Here is a 21,816-nt window from a genome sequence, read left to right on the forward strand (position 1 = left end):
TCAAAAACACTTGAGCTCTGGGGGTGAGAGTTAGGAAAATTGAAGCCAACAAGACCATAACCTGTTAGCTCTATCTACAACCTGCAACGAGATTGTGTCATGCTAAAATACAGGCAGAACTGTCAGCAGGACTTTAAAGTGTGAAAACATGGAACTATACTCAGTACAGTGGTACCTCAGGTTACATACGCTTCAGGTTACATATGCTTCAGGTTACAGACTCCGCTAACCCAGAAATAGTGCTTCAGGTTAAGAACAGTTTCAGGTTAAGAACAGACCTCCGGAACGAATTAAGTACTTAACCCAAGGTACCGCTGTACTCTGAATACAGCATGATATAAAATCAATTGTTCAACATGGTTGAGCATGGGCCAAAGTATTCCATGGCTTGGTGGAGCTATAGCCATTTGAGAAATAATGCAGCAGCAGCAGCCCATCTATCATGCAACTCAGTGCAGGGAGCAACATTTATACACCAACCAGATTTACTGAGTTTCTGAAACATGTAACTCACATATCAAAGGCACAATCATCTGGGGAGTCATCGTCTGGGCAGTAAGAAAATATTTTGGCTTTAGATACTGTCTTATTTTCTCTGTTCAAGCCGAGAACATTTCTCCCCATTACATTCTGAACTGTCTAGCATTAAGCCCGGTGCTTTCAATTATATTGTGTTAGTTGACAGCTTCTGTGCTTCCATGCACACTCTAGAACAAACCTCCCCACCACACCCCAAAAAAGCTCTCAACCATAAGCGCAAACGACAATCATAACTGAGTTCTTAATGTTTTACAAGATACGATTCTAAACTTTATTTAGGTTCTCATTTTGTGCTGTACGAGTGTAAGATTTGCACGGGGACTGGCATCTTTCGTAACCATCATTTGGTGTGTGTGTGTGTGTGTGTGTGTGTGTGTGTGTGTATACACTAACAGTAGATTCCTGTGCCTAAAAAACAGAGTTCATTTTCTGTAAGGTGTACGTGTGTGTGTATGCACACATGTACATTTAACAACCTCAGCAACATTACCCCGGTTACCTTAAACTCCATTAATCTTAATGCAGTCCTGCAAAACAAAACAGTTTCCTTTAACAACCGGATTCTTGACCTTCTGCTACTCTGGTGCATGAATGGGGGTCGCGGTGGAAAGGATACTGTCCAATCCTGACCGAGAGCTGCAGTATTAAAAACAGCACACGTGCCACAGAATAGCCAGGAGAAAAGACAAACTCTTTCCCCGTAACACCACCATGGCAACAGGGCCCGTTTGCATTCCTCTTCCGTGCTCTCAGAGCATTAGTAATTCAAATTCACAGAAAATGCTCTTTTTATAGCATCTGCCTATTATGGAGGTGATTGTACAGGTCAATCTTCAAACCCAACCCCAAATATCTTAAGAAAGCAAACAGATTTTAGAAGGTGAAGGTGGAAAAGGCAATTTGTGACAATTATTCTTTTCTTCTCTGTGAAAAACCATCCTTGAGCCTCAGAACTTGGCTTCTTACTAAATTCTTCCCTCACATATATTGAGTAGTTAGTTCTACTGGATAATCAATGAAGAACCGGCATGCATTATTGCTATGGACGCTAATTTAAAACGTTTCCGTTTTCCATATATCGTAGAAGAACAACTGCAGTTCAAATGATATCAGAACATTTTTTTAAAAAAAACTTGTTACAGTGATTCCCAAACTTTTTGTCCACTTGACCATTGCTTGGTTATCTTGCTGTACTACTTCACGATTTTTTTTTTTTGCTGCCTGTTTTAGCAACTAAAACCATAGAACTGTAGCGTTGGCAGGTACCCTAAGGGGTCATCTAGTCCAGCCCCCTGAAATGCAGGAGTCTTTTGCCAAACATGGGGTTTTTAAACCACGACCCTGAGATTAAGAGTCTCATGCTTTACTTCCTGAGCTATACCTACTGAGCTACATGCACTTATAGACGCTGTACAATTCTCAACTGAATCTTTTATTGCTTCTTTTATTTCCTTTGTACTGTATTTTTATTATGCTACAATTTGGCTTCCGTGAATTCTAACTGTAATACAATAAAATACAATATCTAAGAGAGGGGTGGGAAAGAAGCATTAAAAACGCAATCAAAAACAAATAGGAATATTTAATGCAATGGGTGAGGAGTTTCCCATCTTCAACAATGATTCCACAGACTACATGAATGAAGCTTATATGGGCCACTGGTGGACTTCATGTATAGCTGTCGACCGTCCCTTATTTGGCGGGAAACTCCCTTATGCTGTCCCTTACTGATGATGTCCCTTAAATTTCCCGGGTTTCATGTTTGCCCGGTTCTGGAGGGAAACAGCAGCTTGGGGTCCTCCACCGCTCGAGAGCGCGCGCGCACAAGCTGCCGCATCTCAGTCTCTCCCTTTTCCCCCTCAGGGGCGTGCAGTGAGGAGACGGGTGGCGACCCTTAGGATCATTTAGTCCAACCCTCTGCAAAACACAGTCAGTGGCAGCCAAAGCAGCATGGCTCCATCAGTGGCGGATTTCTTGTTAGGCTAAGCTAAATCCCTTATTTTGGCTGCTGATCCCTTATTTTCGAGGCTGCTGGTCCCTTATTTTCAAATCTGTAAGTTGACAGCTATGACTTCATGGGTCATAGCTTGGGAACCCACAGCCTAGGATATAATCACCAAAAAATAAATAAAAATGAAGCTATCCTCTGTTACTGAGGTGCTTCCAGACTAGAGTTTTTAGCACTGCACATTAATTGTTCTCCCACAACGTAACTTTCTCTACTGCAGCAGGTACACCCCCCAAAATTTTCTCTCATGTAACTTTTCCACATTATTAACAGCTAGTGTGGAAGTACCCTGGCTGGTTGCTCATTGTCCGTCATCTCCACTAATAAAGATTTATTCAATGCTTAATTCTATTACTGCAAGCTGTCCAAAGTGTGGGGCAGGGTGGGAAGGGTGTGGAGGAGCTAAAATTACCTTTTTAATAATGCATTATTTAATTTGTGGCTTTAATATAGTTCCAAATAATTCAAGACCGGTTCATCAAATAATACATTGCTATACTTAATACAGTCTAGAATAATGATTGTTTACCTCACAAATGTTGTCATGCAGGTCCACTGTAATGCTTGTAGTTAAAAAATTTTTTAACTCCTTTGTGGGTTGTTGTGATGAGTTTACAAACAGATCTCTTGTGGAACAGCAGGGATTCCTGTGTAAAGGAGCCCTTATTCCAATAGTCACTTTTCTTGTTCAGGTTAAGGTAAATCTTCTTAAAGTAATTTAGCTTACTGCAATCTCATTTGCCCTGTTAAATGAACATAAGCATATGCTGGAGACATGGTTTCCTTTGTGTAGTTTACATTTATTTCACTCCAAGAGTTTTTTAGTAAGTTCAATGCAAAAACTCAGTTTCCCCCATTAACAATCACTTGAAGCTCTACTTAAAGATGTGCTTGCATTAAGCTCTGCTTAAAATGAGCTGGTTCCAGAGTCGTGTTCAGAGGCATACTGCTCAAGATGGAGGAAAAGGACAGAGGGACTATCTTCATCCGTCCCCTCACTCCACACGCTTCCTGAAAAATTACCCCATCAATTGTTTTTCGAAGCCACCGCATATGACAGCAGGATGGTTTTTCCTGTGTTGGTGAGCTATATCCAGCAATTATGCCTAAATTACAGGTTGGCGCTGTGGTCTAAATCACTGAGCCTAGGGCTTGCCGATTGTAAAGTTGGCGGTTCAAATCCCCGCAATGGGGTGAGCTCCTGTTGCTTGGTCCCAGCTTCTGCCAACCTAGCAGTTTGAAAGCACGTCAAAGTGCAAATAGATAAACAGGTACCGCTCCGGCGGGAGGGTAAACAGCATTCCCGTGCACTGCTCTGGTTTCGCCAGAAGCAGCTTAGTCATGCTGGCCACATGACCTGAAAGCTGTCTGCGGACAAACGCCAGCTCCCTCAGCCAGTAAAGCGAGATGAGAGCGCAACCCCAAAGTCGCCCGCGACTGGACCTAATGGTCAGGGGTACATTTACATTTACCTTTACCTTTATGCCTAAATTATATTGTCTATAGCTGTATCTCCTACATAATTTTATATAATTTAAGTAGCGGCAATAAATCTGGATACTGAATTATATTCAACTATTCTGCTGAGGGAAGGATTTGGTGTTATCCTACAAAGCAAGAGATATGCATAATCATTCATCCTTATTTATTTGGTAAAGTTTATATCTCACTCCATCGTAGCAAAAATATATATGCAGATATGTAGATACACAAATCATATACATATACACATTATGTCTAATCTCCAGAAAACAATATTCAAGCTGTTTTCTCTAATGAGAATGTGGCTACATTCTGGTATCGTGTTTTCCAGTCTTCCAAATTATATTTTGTTTGGAACCAGCCATGCACACCCATGCTCCTCTTGTATGCTCAGCTTACCAAAAGATTTCCTGGTTTGTTAAACTCTTACATATGACATCTTCCATGCTATCCAAATCTCCTAAGTTTACCATTTTCCCCTGTCGGACCTCAAAATGTTTTTACCACGTCTTTACACCTCTACCAGGTGTCAAACAAGCGTGATGCCAAGGAAGAAATCATTACAATTACAAAAAATATTTTATTACTCAAATACATTAATGGACACAATAATGCTTTAACTATTCTTAACATTAATGCACAGAAATTATACTCTTCCACATTATCCACAACATAATGGAAGAAATCTACTGTGTGTTTTGTTGCAACTTTTAAAGATGCTGACATCATCTCATATATTTACAATAAACAGTCCAAGGAAAATTCCTACTGCTTAGCTACAGCGATATGTAAACTGATTTGCAGTGAAAATAAAACACACAACGAAAGAAAACTTCTCAAGGGTCAACGAAAGCCATTTAGCAATAAAATCTACGGAACAACCACCAGCATGGTGTGTTAACTGCTGTTAGATAGTTGGGGGGGGGGGGGGATTCCACAACTTAGGAGCTGCCAAGCATCTTTACACATAAAAATCTAGCATGTTGGGGGGAAAGCTAAGCCAGTTTTCTAAATGCATGGGGTTTTGTTTTGTTTTAGTAAGGGGAACTATTCAGTATGTAACTTGCCCGACCTTGAATTTGTAGTGATACAGCCCAGGCTCAGCTTTACCACCTCATCTGTAAGAACAAGATGTAAGCTGTAAATTATGGTTCTTACGCATTTAGTGGATGATCTAAGACATTCCTACCAAACTTAATGTCATTTGGGTTATGACTGGCACAGAGAGTTTATACATATCTGTTCAGAGTGTACAATTCTGTTCTACTTATCTATTCTGCTCTTAATTTCTTGTGTACTGGTATACTTCTTCCTCATCATGGCTTTTACTTCATAATAAAAAGTTGAGGAAATACGTAGTCTTGGAAGGCAACAACAATCCATTTTCATTTTTTGCTACCTTGTTTAGGTGCGTCATGTCATCTGAGGAAGGACTCTAGACTGAGGTTAAACCTTTCAGCTTATCTACCTGGCACACCCAAAATTATTTTAAGGTCTACATTAACTTACAGATAATAATTCCATCTCCCCCTTCAGAGGAAGAAGCTTCAATTTTAAGACTTTTTATCAGTTTCAAAGGGCAGTGTATGCAATAAAGAAACCACACAGACTTTCATGTTTGTCCGAAGATCTCAAAGCAGATATAGCTGCTGAAAACTCAACTGTGCAAATAAGTACTCAAGACATTTGGGATTCTCAGATTTAAAAAGAAGTTTTTAAAATGCAGATATGTGGTTCAGTTTATGAAGGGTTCTTGGCTCAAGTTTTCTCTGAGTTCTAAAAAGATAGGACAACAACTTTTTAGAAAAAAACATTTTAAAAAAACCCTCCCAAAATGTAAAAGGAATTCTTCAGAATTTAAAAACAGATGTATGACGTTAGATGTTTCATAAAGCAAAGAGAGTGTGAAACAATTCCAATAAGCCATTTTATACTTAAACAAGAACAAAAGATAACTGTTTCAATATCAGTATATTGTGTAATTTCCATGTGTAACATCCAGCACAGGTGTATTTCATTGCTATCTGAGTAGTTCTGTTTTACACACATGTGCAATGATATTATGTGAAGGTCTGGATTTCTGCCTCGTTTGAACTATCCCCAAGTAACCAGAAGCGGACCACATCTCTTCTAGCCGGAAATTTTATCTTGGCATAGTTTGCCTACCATGATGGTTTTCGGCTATTTTCTTTTCTTCTTCTTCTTAATGCCTTACATGGCTAAAAGTGTCAGACTTCCTTCTTCTGTGGCTGGATTATTTATTATTATTGCTGCTGTTAAGAGACTCACTTTGGCTTTTCTATTCATTACTAATAGCCTCCACTTGAAGTTATCAATGCCCCAAGTTTGTTTCAGAAGCAATGTAAGGCCTTTTTGTTCCAACCGCCATTCTGCGTGAAAGAGTTTTAACTTGCTGGTTTTTTACAAATATAGGCAGATATTCATAAGAACAGTAACAACCAGATTTAGTAATGGCTAGCATGTAGGGAATGGAATGTTTAGAACTTTTTTTTTTTCTTTGATTAGCTCGTTCGCTACTATGTCTTCTCTTTTGAAATCTTCCTTGACTTCAAAAGCAGTTTACCGAAAAGAACTGGAGATGAGGAAAAAACTAAATCTGAAAGACCTCGGGGTTCACAGAACTATTTACTTGGTTCTTTAGATTAATAAGTTTACCTTGGATAGGATCCAGACTGGCCTGCCCCTTTAAAGCAATTTTCGTGTTTGTTAAAAAACAAGAAACCCAAACTTGATAGTATAGTTAATGTTTTGGGAACTCTGTTGCCTCCATCATTATGTACTGAAGCCAACTGTTTTGACTTTGGATCATGAAGAGACAAGGGCCATAAACTGCAGGTTTGAGTGGCCACCACAAGCTTTGCCATGTATCTAGTTATATAGAGAGAGGCTGTGTGGTGTAATGGTTAGAGTAGGGCTTGGGAATCCAAGCTTCAAATGCCCATTCAGCCAGGAAGCTCATTTGCTGACCTTAGGCACCACTGTCTCTTCAAAGGGTTGTTGTGAGTACAAAATGAGGAGGGGAGAACCACATACTTCAAATTGTGATCCTTAAGAGGAAAGGCAGGATATAAATATAATAATTGATAAGTTGTGGCAGGGATAAAAATAGTACACTTTGTCACTGGAACTGTACTGGTGCAAAATATTGAGATCTTACATTTATAAATGAACTTGTGAGTTGGATGTTTTTAATGTGTTCCCTGCTCCTGCCACCAGTTTTAACATACAGTGGTACCTCTGGTTACGTAATTAATTCGTTCTGGAGGTCCGTTCTTAACCTGAAACTGTTCTTAACCTGAAGCACCACTTTAGCTAATGGGGCCTCCTGCTGCAGCAGCACGATTTCTGTTCTCATCCTGAAGCAAAGTTCTTAACCCGAGGTACTATTTCTGGGTTAGCGGAGTCTGTAACCTGAAGCGTATGTAACCCAAGGTACCACTGTATCTCTGTGGGCCTGTTTTTGTTTGGTTCTATGGTTGTTTAGTTAAGCGAAGTAAAGCAACTAACACATTTACTTCCATAAAAATGCAGCAAAGACAGGGATTTTAAAAGTACGAAACTAAAAATATCTACTTTGGATTACGCCACACTGAGTTCAGTGTGTAAGACAGTGTGTAAGTGCCTAAGACAGAGGAAAGAATCTTCCAAGTTTCAGATGTTTGCAACATGTCTGTCTGAAGGTTAATGCATGACATCACACTGGGATTTCATAGTAAGAGCCTCTCCTTTTACCTTAAAAATAAATAAATAATAGTTGCCACCTTATCAAGATGACTGAGCATGTGTAATAGTACCTAATGCCTGTGGGAAGAGGTTTTAATTGCTCAATAATGTGGTGGGAAGCTAACTTACAATACAGTGCAAAGACACAGCAGAATACAACTACAACTGTCATTTGTGAGAACCAGGCCTATGTGGAACTAACCTATAAAATCCACTATGAGAGACTACCTTTCGTCTCTTAGTATATACGGTTGTAATTGTGGACTGTGATTAAGATATAGGGTGTCAAAGATTCGACATAAGCTCCCAAGGCTGTAACAAAACGTATCCTTTCTGAGAAGCACCTTCCAGGCCCCCCGTCTCTGTCCAAGATAAAAGGTAAGAACCTCCCAACTTTGTAGAACAAGCACCAAACAGAAAAAAGCATGTCTGCTGTGAGTGGAGGACACTGTATGAGAACACGTGAATTTGCTTTGGTCCATCTAGTTCTGCCAACGCAGACTGGCACGTCGAGATATCAGGGCTTGGACCTGGGACCTTCTGCATGCTGCACCACTGAAATACCCCAAAACAAGAGAAGCCTACTAATCTGAATTTCTCAGTCAACCTATCATATAGGTCTATCTGCCAACAAGCCCATACACAGAACTACAAGATAGTCACAGATTTCTTCCTTGACAAGCTCTGCCACAGTTTTATTTTTATAGATGATCCTTTTCATAGCTCAGCATGTTTGAGGAACTGAAGCACACACACCTATTTGCACCCCACCCAAAGTGCAGATTAAGCAACACAGGAAATAAAGTTTCGGGTTTTGATGTGACAGGAGTGTTCGCTAATTATATCCTCTCCTTTTAGCTATTTATAAATTGCGTCTTTCCATAATTTATTGGAAGACACCAGAACAACATTTTGTTTGGAATTTGGGAGCAAAGGCTGTCTGGTTTTGGAGAGGTGGAACAGCACATTTATTCACACATCCTCAGAATGCAGACCATAGTCATAGATCTAACAGGAAAGAGACCATTCTGCTTGGGCTTGCTGCCTTCTCAGCAAATTGGTACCTGTGCTTTCATCGGTTGCCTCAAAAGTATGTCAAGTTCTTGAAAACTGAGCAGAAAGCATCATGTAATTTATTATCCTTAAGAATAAATGAGATTATCCTTCCTTCTTCCAGGTGTAGTTTTCTCCTACAACTGCATGGTACAGATCAGTTCATGTCCTAAATATTTGTTACTACTGCAGGCTTTTCCCAGAGAAGATTCCCGTATCATGCTAATTATGAATCTGTGAAAGGGCTTGGAGGTAGTTTTAGGAAAGTTTTCTACATTTAGCTGGAAGTTGGTATCTGCAAGCAGGGTATTCATGTGTCATGCATTACAGAAAACAGTCCTCTGTTTGAAGAACCATGATTCTGGCCCAAGTCCAGTTTAAAGAAAAAGAGGAGACAGCAGGAGCCTTAAAGATGTACAACTGACAGCACCTGGACAGCGGACTACATAGGCAAACAGGTTTTGTCTATTATGGCAGGATTTTTTCTGGCATTTTTAATTAAATTATAGTCGTGGTTTCTAAATTTGCATCCATATCTATGAATTATAGCACATTTGAACTTTATACAAATCATGTCCCTCTTTTGTGGAGATGCTATTCGTCTTTTCTAAGAGGGCATTTTCCAAAGTGGTGCCCCAACTGTGGAGGACCCTCCTCCCTGTTGAGGTCAATCTGAGGCCGACCTTAACTTAATACTGGTGTCAAGATAAGAACTGACTATATTCTGAAGCATTTGTGATTTGTCTGTGACAGTAAGGGAATCAGTTGCCCTATGCTTTAAGAATGATTTATTTATTGTTTCATCTACTTGAAATAAATGAAATGATTTTAAATGTATTCTTGGACACTGCCCTGAGATAAATTTGATATAGCATAGTATTTTTACTGCCATGATTTTTCAGGGTTCTAAGCCAAAAATGTCACGTGTGGATTTTATGTCTCATAAAATGTTAGACAGGATGGACAAATTATCATAAAGCAGACAAGATAGGGCACACAAAAGCACTTGTTGGTTTAAAATATTATAACAATAAGAGTGTTCTCTGAATCTGGAAGAATCTACAATTATTATTATTTACTACTTTACATGTTGACTAATAACACATGGCCTAAAGGCCATTTATAACCCAGAATAGGGGAAAGAAGAGAGAAATAAATACAATTAAATAAAACCACCATAGACTAAAAACTACCATACTTAAATGTGAAACAATTTAGAAACCTCCCATCACCACCACAAACGTTAATTAAAATGTCTTAATAGTGATTATACTAACAAAGCCATCAAACTGTGGAAGATATAATCACAATGAACCCATAGCTTATGTAACACATGTAACGGGGGCGGGCAAGAGAAACCGAAAATAAAAACGAGCAGCGATATCTGAATAAACCATTTAATTGCTTTAATTTCCCATTCAGATAATATTTTCCTCAACATATTTTTTAAGTCTTACAACACAACCACCACATCACAGACTGGAGAAAGATTTAAGGATCAGGCCCTGATATGAGTCATGATTCATGTTCTCTAAAAATGACTTCATGTAATGAGACTAGATATCCTAGTTGGCAGAGCATGTTCGACCTGTTCTTGAAAGTCTCCAGAGAAGAAAATTTAAGAGCCTCTCAGGCAACTTTCTCCACTACTAACCCCTAGGCCATTTTGTCTTAAAGGGCTGGCACAGAAAACAATGCAGGAGCTGGCCTTGGGAATGCACACTAGGGATGCGCACTGATCACAAGACATGGTTCAGACCCCATTTTGGTGCTTTGGAAAACAGTCCTCCTTCATTTGGCCCTGGGTCCAAGTCTGCTTTGGAATAAGCAAGGCCTTGTTTTCCACTGCCACACTTCACAAGTGGGAAATCAAAATATGGCAATAGATAGATAGATGATAGATAGAAGTTAATGGAATTTGAAGCCATAGCAGGCCCTTTATAGCAGATACCTCTAATTATTTTTTCAAAGCTAACAAACATATATAAGTATGTGTATGTGATCATGTCTGTGTATGTATGCATGTGTGTGTATACATACACGTGCGTATGTGTATGCGTGTAATGTGTGTGTATAATTAGCAGAAGCAAATGAAATTTGCCAACATGGTAGGCTTCTGAGGGGATGAATTTCATAAGACAGATGAACTCCAGCATTTCCTGATATGCCCTGCCCAATTTACAAATACCCGCCCTGCTTCGCAAGGGTCTGTGTTAAAACACTTGCTTCCTATTTACCTACTGAACTTATCTACCTGCTTCTAAACCTCTTGGTTTGCCTCTCAGATTTTCTCTTTCTTCACTCAGAAATGAAATATTTATCCAGGAACAGACCCAATCTTGCTGATACCTATTTTGCCTCATCCACACAATTATGGGGCTGACAAACCTCTAGATACTGTGTTTAGCAGTTGAACTCTACTGGGGAAATTACCCAACAGTGGTCTTTTATCATCCTAATTTAAATTAAGGACAATGCTCTTGAAAGCAGTATCACTTATTCATTGGAGAAAAAGGACGAATGTCATAACGGTCCATTTTTTCACACAATAACTTAATACGTATTTCACATTTAGATTAATTTCTAAACACAGACACATATTACTGCAATACATCAACACTTTTCAGGGGCTCATAATTCAGTTAAGAGTTCTGAACCAAGCTTGTAACTCTTAAAAAAGAAATGAGATTTGTCCGGCATTACTTGTTCCTGAGAAACACATGCTGGGTCATAGTAATCGTAGCATCCTTTTCTTAGTGCTTACAGACCAACTGTTTAATTATCTGTTCTGGGATCTTTTTCCTGATATTACTGTCAAGCTCACTGGTCAGTAGTTACCTGGGTATTTTTTCCCCTTTTTTGAAGATGAGGACAACATTTGCCTACCTCCAGTCTGCAGAGACCTTACCTGTTCTCCAAGAATTCTCAAAAGATTACGGACAGAGGCTCTGAGATTACATCTGCAAGCTCCTTTAGTACCCTTGGGTGAGCTCACCAGACCCTGGAGATTTGAATTCATTTAAAGTAGCTAGGTACAGTGGTACCTTGGGTTAAGAACTTAATTCGTTCTGGAGGTCTGTTATTAACCTGAAACTGTTCTTAACCTGAAGCACCACTTTAGCTAATGGGGCCTCCTGCTGCCGCTGCTGCATGATTTCTGTTCTCATCCTGAAGCAAAGTTCTTAACCCGAGGTTAGCGGAGTCTGTAACCTGAAGCGTATGTAACCTAAGGTACCACTGTATTATAATTCCTATTGAGAACAGCCTGTGTATGAATAGCATTGCATCATAACCCATTTCCATGCATGAAGGTGCTTCAAGTGCTGTATTATTATTATTTTTAAATTGTAAGTCAGACCAAGTAACCTTTCATATGCATCTGCTGGGGTGAAGGAAGACAATAATAACTGGAGGTTATACATCAAGAGGTAGTACTTTTTGAGAGTGACAAATATTTTTCAACCCCACCCCAAAACAACAGAACGTCTCTTTGGTAATGTCCGGACATTACACACACAACAATTATGAAATTATATGTCAGCCAGGATACACTCATACAGTACACTAAGGAGGAAGAAACCTTTACCTTGGAAGTAAGGTTCATGATGTTGGCAAATGCTATGCCGCTCTTATAATTTGGGAGGAAGTATAGGAGAGAAATTTGATACAATAAACACCAGCAAATTCTAACCAGATTTATTCTCTAGTCACCATCAGACTATTAGCACAATACAGAGAACTACAGAGTGTAGCCTTAAACTTTTCCTGCCTGTTATATTTGCATTTTCATCAGTCTACTGTTACAAGACACCTGCTGTGTACTTCAGTGCAGGTAGGGCTTCCAGGTTGTAACCTGGACAATACTCACATACCTTAAATTATTATGCAAAAGGAGAAAGGGCAAAAAAATATTCCACAAACACACACACCCCTGGACCATATCAACTTTTGTGCAACAAGCTCACTGCAGATAAAAACAGATCAAAGCAGTTATGCAAATAAGAAACAAATGTATACTGTACTAACTACTGGATAAGCTTTTGCTTTGTGCTGGAAGAGACACATTTCTGTTTCTATATTTGAGACTTTAAAGCAATAGAAACATTGGGTTCTAGCACAAAGCTGAATATTCAAGTGTCTTTGCTTAGCAGAGAGGTTCCCCTAGAAGACTCAAAGCATGCACAGAGCATTGCTTGCATTAACTGCTTTTACTTGAAATGTGCTGACCCCACAGGTGAGCTCCATGCAGCCCCTAACCTAATTTTACACAGCCCCATGGACCTCTTGAAACTGCCTCATTCTTCCATCCCATCAGAGTTTCTTCCTTCCTTATTTCCTCCTCTTTGTATGAACAATTGGAATGGGCAGTATTTAATGTAATAAAATTGATTTTAAAACCCCCACCACCACCTTTTTCCTGGCTTTATGGCTTTAAGGAAGTAACCATGGTGAAAACTGAAGGATAGTTTTAATTCCAGATTAGCTAAACCAAGGCACTTTTGTCTCTGGTCCTGCCAAGCGCTTAGCAGAAAACTATGGCAGAAAAAAGGTTGCTTACGCCTGGCTTACACACAGACACAACACATTAGTATTCATGGAAGGCGATCCCCATGGAGATAATATCACACAGTTGTGCACCTGAGTTTCCATTAACAGTACAGTAATGAATAATCCCTACAACAGTGGGAAAAGCTGTTTATTTATCCAATGTCCTGCAGCCTATGCTCAGTGTTGCTTCCTTCATGCTAATCATACACAAGCCCGTTTGTGTTTTTTTTACACTAAACATCTACCTCTCACAACTGTCGGTTTGAAAGAAAGGTGATGCTACATTATGGAAATATTCCCAATATGAGTCTGAAATGTCTAGCTCATGGTTGTAAAATTATAATGAGCTGTAAGGGCCAAATTTTCCACCCAGCAATTTTCTTGGTGGCGATGCCCATAAATATCGAGTCCTTATGAATTAGGCAGCAAACTATCCATTCTCCCCATTAGAATACTAAATTTGAAAAAGTATGGCATATAGCATGACATGGTTGAAAAGTGGTACCTCAGGTTAAGTACTTAATTCGTTCCGGAGGGCCGTACTTAACCTGAAACTGTTCTTAACCTGAAGCACCACTTTAGCTAATGGGGCCTCCTGCTGCTGCCGGAGCATGATTTCTGTTCTCATCCTGAAGGAAAGTTCTTAACCTGAGATAATATTTCTGGGTTAGCAGAGTCTGTAACCTGAAGTGTCTGTAACCTGAAGCGTATGTAACCTGAGGTACCACTGTACAGTCACTGCCAGCAGTGACTTAGCCCTTTGCGCCAAGCAGAGCATGTTTCTTAGCCCTAAATTTTGAATCAATGATGCAGTGTGGCAAGAGTTGCAGCTGGTCTCTTTGGAGACCCCTGAAGGTCATCATACATCCCCTAAGTTCAAGATTTACAGCAGTGGTCCAGCCCAGTGTTTCCCAAACTTGGGTCTCCTGCTGTTTTTGGACTACAACTCCCATCATCCCTAGCTAGCAAGACCTGTGGTAAGGGATGGTAGGACTTGTAGTCCAAAAACAGGTGAAAACCCTGGAAAACACTGGGCTAGCCCACTATATCCCAAAGGTTTGTTACAGGTAGGTAGCCATGTTGGTCTGTTGTAGTCAAAAATATTTTTTTTATTATTTTGTTCCAAAGGTTTGTGACAGACCATTGTACATGTTATTAAGGAACCCAGGAACAGTGGCTGCCCTGCATCAACTACCACCAGATTTGGGTCTGTTGAGAGCAATGTCAAAAATCGTGACCTATGAGCAGACTTAGAAAATACCCAGTTGCCTAAGAGTCCAAGTTTTTAGAAAGCCAACACCAGTGCCTAGGAATACCAAAATATATCACTGTTTTAGATTGTGCCAGGAAGACAAAAGCATTACATCTTTCATCGCCACAACAAGTATATTGCAGCATCTACATATGCACTGATTCAACAAGGAATCCCCTAATTGAATAAGCAAACCCACTTTCTGCAATGAAATTAAGTTTCACTTAGAAGTTCCCCACCCAAGTATTTGCCAGACTCACTCGACATGACTCATCTGCAATTTACTGCTGCAGGCAGTTTCACAATGGGGTTCTGCGGAAGAGAACCTGCACAGGAATACATCAGAATGCTCCAAATATGTACCGTGAATGTCTTGCATTACGTTATCAGGATGCTTATCTTGATCAAGTTAATCTTACCTGCAATTTCAACATGCTTACATGTAGTTAGCTAGTCAGCTGACCTGAACTCCACTCAGGAGCTACTGAGTGAGTGAATTATTGCAATTAGGTTTGCTGTCATTTTTAGTGGAAAACTGGAATGGGTCTTTTCTGGAAAAGTTAAAGCAAGAACTCAAATAACAGGGTGTTTTTCGCCCTCCTTTTTCTTTAATTGATCACTCATTAATATATCAGCATTTGAACTTCACCACTGAACAGCTTCTGCTAATTAAATATTGACCTTCTGTAAACCATCAGAAAAGTGTAAGAGTTATAACATATTGCTAAAGAACATGAACATTCAGGTGCAATACAATCTCAGTCAGGTTTCTTTTTTAATCTCAGGCATAGATTAAAACTGCCAGAGTAGACAAGAATAGTTTGCCTTTGGGGTAGAGATTTTTGGAATACTGTGGATAAGCATCCTTTACACCTAGAAGTGAAAAAAGAACAAAAGGTAACACTATTTCGTTTCAATGCTCTGATCTGCTAGAACCAATTAGACCTCAGAAAGGACAAAAGTCAACTCCTTCCACAATTCAAAGAGACATTTTTTGAGCATTAGTCAGCAATTCTGACTAAATGGGTGTGGGGCACTTCAAAGACCAGCTCCGTAAAAATGTCTGCTTAACAGCTGATGCCATCTTTGCTGCTTCCTTGCTTAGGTGGCTACTCCTGTCCTGTGACAAATGTCAGAGCTGGCTCATGCTCCGAGGAGCAATCTTGCCACCATCATGACTTTGACTGGAATGGAGAGGAGCAAATGCAGACAGAATGAGACTGCTGCCAGGAACTGTTGGCTGCCAACGGTATCATACACCTGAAGAACCAGCAACAGACTATCTGTGCCACTTTCTTGTACTAGCCAAGTGCAGAAGAGTTGCTTGAACAAAGGGTCTTCCAATAAATAACTTTGAGTGTGTGTAACAAAACCAGTTCTAGCGCCATCATTTTCTGCAAACAGCCAGTATATATTTGTTTTATCAAGCAAATCCGTACTGCTGCGAACAACCCAAAATATTTTAAACTTTATATATGCTATTTACTAGATGCATGAAATCTAATATACAGGGCCCTGAAGGAAAGGGGAAAGAAACAAAACTATGTAAGGTAGCAATAGTTCCGTTGAGATCTGGCAATGTAAGAATTGCCCAGCCGGATGAGACTTAAGGTCTATCGAGTCCAGCATCCTGTTTCTCACAGCGGCAAACTGGGTGCTTCTAAGAAGCCAACAAGCAAGGGCACAAAGCCAACTGTGTTGGTTGTCTGCTACTGGTATTGAGCCCAATCCCAGAAGTAACATATAGTTATTAAGGCTAGTAGCCACTGACAGACTTATTCTCCATTAATTTCACCAGTCTCCTTTTAAGCCATCTTTAGATGTCAAAGGCTCAAACTACACACCTGCATTTGTTTTTTTGTAAATTACAGCTGTGCTGAGCCTGGATTCTGATCAAAGTCTTATTACACAGAGAGGAGAGGTTTATCCCTTCCCTCTTCAGCTGCTAGCCCCCCTCCCCCATATCATCGCCACTTGGCTATGAGGCTTAGTTTTTCTTTGTTTTTTAAGTGCCATACCCACTGAAGTCACAAGAGCTGGCACAGTTCACAGAAAGACTTGTTGCCGGGGCATCTTTGAACAAATGTTTAGACTCATCTGCTGCCCATTTAGGGAAAAACACATGGAAAAATAAGTTTGTATATGAGTGAGAATTCTATGTTTTTAAGAAGCTTGCCCTTGTAGTACTCATAAATTCTGAGCACTGTGTTTGCAGAATGAAAGGGGGGAAAGTTCACTGACCAAGTAAAATATAGCACATAAGCATGCTTCAGCATTCAAAGAACTTAAATGGCTTGCTTCTGTTTCCTGAGTCAGGCTTTTTTGGCGGAATGACAAAGCTAAATTATTACCTTAACTAGGAGCTGTCAACCAGCGGGTACTGGGTTGGCTCTAGCCTCCTGGAGAGCACAAACAAGCATACTACTTGCCAACCAAGAAGTGAGAGGAAAAGTGTGGTGGTGGTGGAGTGGGGAGAAAGAGAAAGCCCCCTTTCCTCTCAGTTATTCTTTCATCTTCCCTCTCATTCCCAGCAAGGCACTGAGGAGAAGGGCAAAGAGAATCACAGACAAATGTGAGGACAGGTGCAAAGTAAGTGGTATATAAATTGTTATAAATAAATAAGGACGGAAGGGACGGACTTACAGACTTTGGGACTATGAATGCTTTTTTTGAAAGGCAGTACAGTATAATGCAGGGACGTAGGTGGCGCTGTGGGTTAAACCACAGAGCCTAGGACTTGCCAATCAGAAGGTCGGCAGTTCGAATCCCCGTGACGGGGTGAGCTCCCGTTGCTCGGTCCCTGCTCCTGCCAACCTAGCAGTTCAAAAGCATGTCAAAGTGCAAGTAGATAAACAGGTACCGCTCCGGCGGGAAGGTAAACGACGTTTCCGTGCGCTGCTCTGGTTTCACCAGAAGCGGCTTAGTCATGCTGGCCACATGACCCGGAAGCTGTACGCCGGCTCCCTTGGCCAATAAAGCGGGATGAGTGCCGCAACCCCAGAGTCAGCCACGACTGGACCTAATGGTCAGGGGTCCCTTTACCTTTACCTTACAGTATAATGCAGTTGCAAAATCAGGAATTGAACCATGTAATACTTTTGCTTTATACCAGGGATGCAGAACCTGCGACTCTCCAGATAATGCTGGATGGACTCCAATGCTCATCAGCCCTAGCCAATATGGTCAACAGTCAGGGATGATGGGCGCTGTAGTCCAACAACACCTAGATGGTCCCAGGTTCCCCATCCCTGCTTTATAGCCACTGAAACTAGATAGCTCTGTCGGTGTAGAGCATGGGACTCTTAATATCATGGGTCGTGAGTTAAAGCCCCACACTGGACAAAAAGATTCCTGCGTTGCAGGTGGTTAGAATAGAAGACTCTTGTGGTCTCTTCCAAGCCTACAATTCTATGATTCTAATACAACAGCCCTTTTGAACTGAATTTTCCCATCTTAGAGCTTACAACATCATTAGTGAGTTTACTCCTTTTTTTAAAAAAAAAAAAAGGTATGAGGTACACTTGACAATCACATTCTACAATGCAGTCATGATAGTAGTATTTACAATATCTGAGAAGAAAATATTATCATCCTCAATAACAAAATATAGCATACTCAGTACTGTGAAAATGTGCTATGCCAGTGCCAGAGGTACAAACACAAGTGGTGTGCTGATTACATACAGGAAATACTTAACAGGTGCACATCTTTTGCACTTGAAAACAGGGTATTTGAAAAGGTCCTCAATGTCTACATAAACATCAGAAATGAACCAGCCAAGTCACTCAGTTATGGGCTGTGCTACCCTATTATTATCTGGTTTAACAATGTGAATTTGGCTTGACCTTCCAAGAAACCACTATAACATTTTATACACCCAGCATTTCAGTACCCAAACACATGGTTTTATTCCATCTTATATTTAAAATAGCTACAGATGGGCTTGTCGAATGTTTTTAGCATTTCAAACTTCTTGTAGATTGTTTACATCTTGTCCTTTGCTATCTTTCCATGCACTAAGCAAAAGTTCATAAAAAGTGTGTGGTGTAATTAAGTACAGAAGGCAAACAAACCTTACGCCTCTCTCCACCTTATCACCACTCCCTCTCATAGCAAACCTGCATATCAGTTTGGAAGCAAAATGGGGCCACCAAAAATTGGACAACATTTCTATACTCTCAGGGAACACACAGTGTACATAAATTTGTAAGTGAATGTGTTTAAGTCCCTCAAAATGGTCTGGCAAGTACCTGTTAGCTTTCTGATGTATGGAAGACTGGGGTGTCAGCCAAGAGAAAAAGAAACGGGGGAATCTGCCAGGTCTAGCAGGCATCTTAACAGTAAATATCTGGAGTGGAGGGGTAGAATCAGGATTGTGGCATCCATGCTGTAAGCTCAAAAAACCCCTTTCCCTGCACTATACAACAGGTTACATGCTTTATCAGTATTTCAAACCAGTTCATCCCTGTCTACTTTGAGCATTAGATCCTGATGGTCCAAGAAATTATTGTGCAAGTGAATCTTTGAAAAACCACTGCTGCTGCAGGTGAGGGGTAATTTTGCGGAGGTAGTTGCATGGACTTTTAAAAAAGATAAAGATCTGCCTTCAAACACACAGCATTACACATGCTGACCACGCTAAGCCCATACTTAGGATAGAAAAATTGGGAATTGAGTGCAAAATCCTCAATGAGGCTTACTCACAGGTAACAGGGTGCAGAATTTCAGCCTAGATTACACTTTGATTCAACTGAACAGTTTGGCATGATTAAGTCTCCATTCAAAATAACAGCAAGTGCAGGTAACTTAAAGGTAAAGGTAAAGGTACCCCTGCCCGTACGGGCCAGTCTTGACAGACTCTGCGGTTGTGCGCCCATCTCACTTAAGAGGCCAGGGGCCAGCGCTGTCCGGAGACACTTCTGGGTCACGTGGCCAGCGTGACATCGCTGCTCTGGCGAGCCAGAGCCGCACACGGAAACGCCGTTTACCTTCCCGCTGGTAAGCGGTCCCTATTTATCTACTTGCACCCGGAGGTGCTTTCGAACTGCTAGGTTGGCAGGCGCTGGGACCGAGCAGCGGGAGCGCACCCCGCCGCAGGGATTCGAACCGCCGACCTTTCGATCGGCAAGCCCTAGGCGCTGAGGCTTTAACCCACAGCGCCACCTGCGTCCCCAGGTAACTTAGTTGGCTCCAATTCTATAGTCTTAGGAGAACAAGCAATGTTTCTCCTGGGCCCCACAGGCATTTAATAAAATCTGAGCATCTCTAACCATACAATAGTAAGATTCTCAGTACATACATGAACAACAACAGATACTCAACACTATTTTAATTTCTTAATTAAACTACAAGTTTCAACTATTACTTCATCATCAATATAAATAACAATGACAAAAATCACTCATCTCTTAAAAAGTCATTTCAGTGCATCTATTAATTATATTCCAAGCCTCAAGTCTCTGCTTTCTTCCTTGGCTAAAACTTAACAATATGTCAACTTCAAACTTTTCAATAAACTCTAAAACCCTTGGCTATTTTTAATCCCCTAAAGCATTTAACTACTTCTATCCAATACAGACATATTGTTGTACATAGTATGAATAACACATGGATTTGGGTCCCCCTGTCTGCTTGTATGTGTTTAATACAATCTAGGGCTCCCTAGAACATTTTCGAGTGTTGAAGGCTGGAAGCAGTGTTTTTCTCAGCTGGCCTCACAGGGATCAGGACACAAAGTGAACAAAAGGCAGCCATTTCCCAAATGCTAAGTGACTGTCTATGTATGCTTGGTAAACCAATCCTGCCAAGGGATGAGAATAATTTTTATCACATTTCCACACCTAATCAAGATTCTGGAAAAGCAAGGGTGTGGTGCAAATGTTCTCAACACTTTGCAGGATATTAAATGCACACTTTGGTAATTCCTTGTATTGTCTGTATTCCGCCACCCATAATCAGATTATCAGACACTGACATAGGTAGGTAAATGATGAGAGCCATACGAATTTTATGGGACAGTGGCCATGGAGATTAGATTGCGTCACAAGACACAAACCTGTACTCCTTCAGAGAAGGCTCACATAACTGAAAGTTTCTTCATACATCACCACTAACAAAATATCTCTGAGCTGGACATGGATGCCAGGAAGAAGAGATTTAGCCAGGGGGACCTGGCGTGCTAGCTTTCTATGTCCGAGGAATTGTTTTTGTATGAACTAGACCCCAGCTTCCACCAGTGAAAGAATAAAACATTATCTAGCAGCAAGCAGCGCCCCTTGGTTCTCAAGGTCTTAAGAAATATGATGGACAGCCAATTGTTGTTTGTTAAATGGTAAGAAATTACACTGATGCAGAAACAAAACTAATTCTGCACAGAGCAGATCAGGGGGTTGAGTTTGGATAAAAGTTTGGCAAACAACTGAAAACAATGAACATTTGAACAACACATGTTTTAACACTGAGTGGCAATACTGAAAGACACATGCCCTTCTGGAAGGCCTAGGGGAGAGAAAAAAATAAAGTGAAATAATCTGCCTAAGAAAGTCTGATGTTTGCTTTTCAGTTGCGCAGGTAACATGCAAGTGGGTCTGTCCTGTTATCACATATGGCCTTGTGAATGGCTTTTGGGAAATGGAGGAGGATTTTCTGACCAAACACAGCTAAATAATCTAATCCAGTATTCAGTTGCAACAATGACATAAGCAAGAAAGAGCTTCAAAAAAAGCTCTGATAGCTCTCCCTCCACCTCTAGGCCATTAGGGAATAAGCCACAACAACTGGAAAGTTAAGAAATTATCTTGACCTGTGCAGTTTAGAGCAATTCAATCTGTAGTTAAATGTTGTTCATTCAGCACAGGAGAAATGACAGTGCAGAGACATGCAGTTCTATGAAGAGAAAAAGGAAGAAACTGTACCACTTCTATGAGGAACAACTCGCCATTCTTAATTGAGCAGTATTGTGTGACCATTCAGGAAATTAAAATAGGCAAATAAGATCACTTACTGTCCTTGAATCATCTTTTTGTACTCATAACAAGAAGTGTACTTTTCTCCAGTTAGTGCAATGGCTGAGTCTACTATGAATTCTGATTTGGTGATTGTGTGATGACACATTAATTAACCTGGAATGCTATTCTGGATTAAAAAGGGGTTTTTTATGTGAACTTTACAGTGCAAGCCTATATGCAAA

The 21,816-nt window shown here is 40.4% G+C and overlaps 1 protein-coding gene across 3 annotated transcripts in view; it reads right to left on the reverse strand.

The window, feature by feature from the left end:
* The window catches only part of SHROOM2 (shroom family member 2), a 104,053-nt gene that overhangs the window by 80,549 nt on the left and 1,688 nt on the right, over positions 1-21,816 (reverse strand). The window lies entirely within an intron of this gene.

This window comes from Podarcis cretensis (genome assembly GCF_951804945.1).
Source record: "Podarcis cretensis genome assembly, chromosome: 4".
NCBI lineage: Eukaryota > Metazoa > Chordata > Lepidosauria > Squamata > Lacertidae > Podarcis > Podarcis cretensis.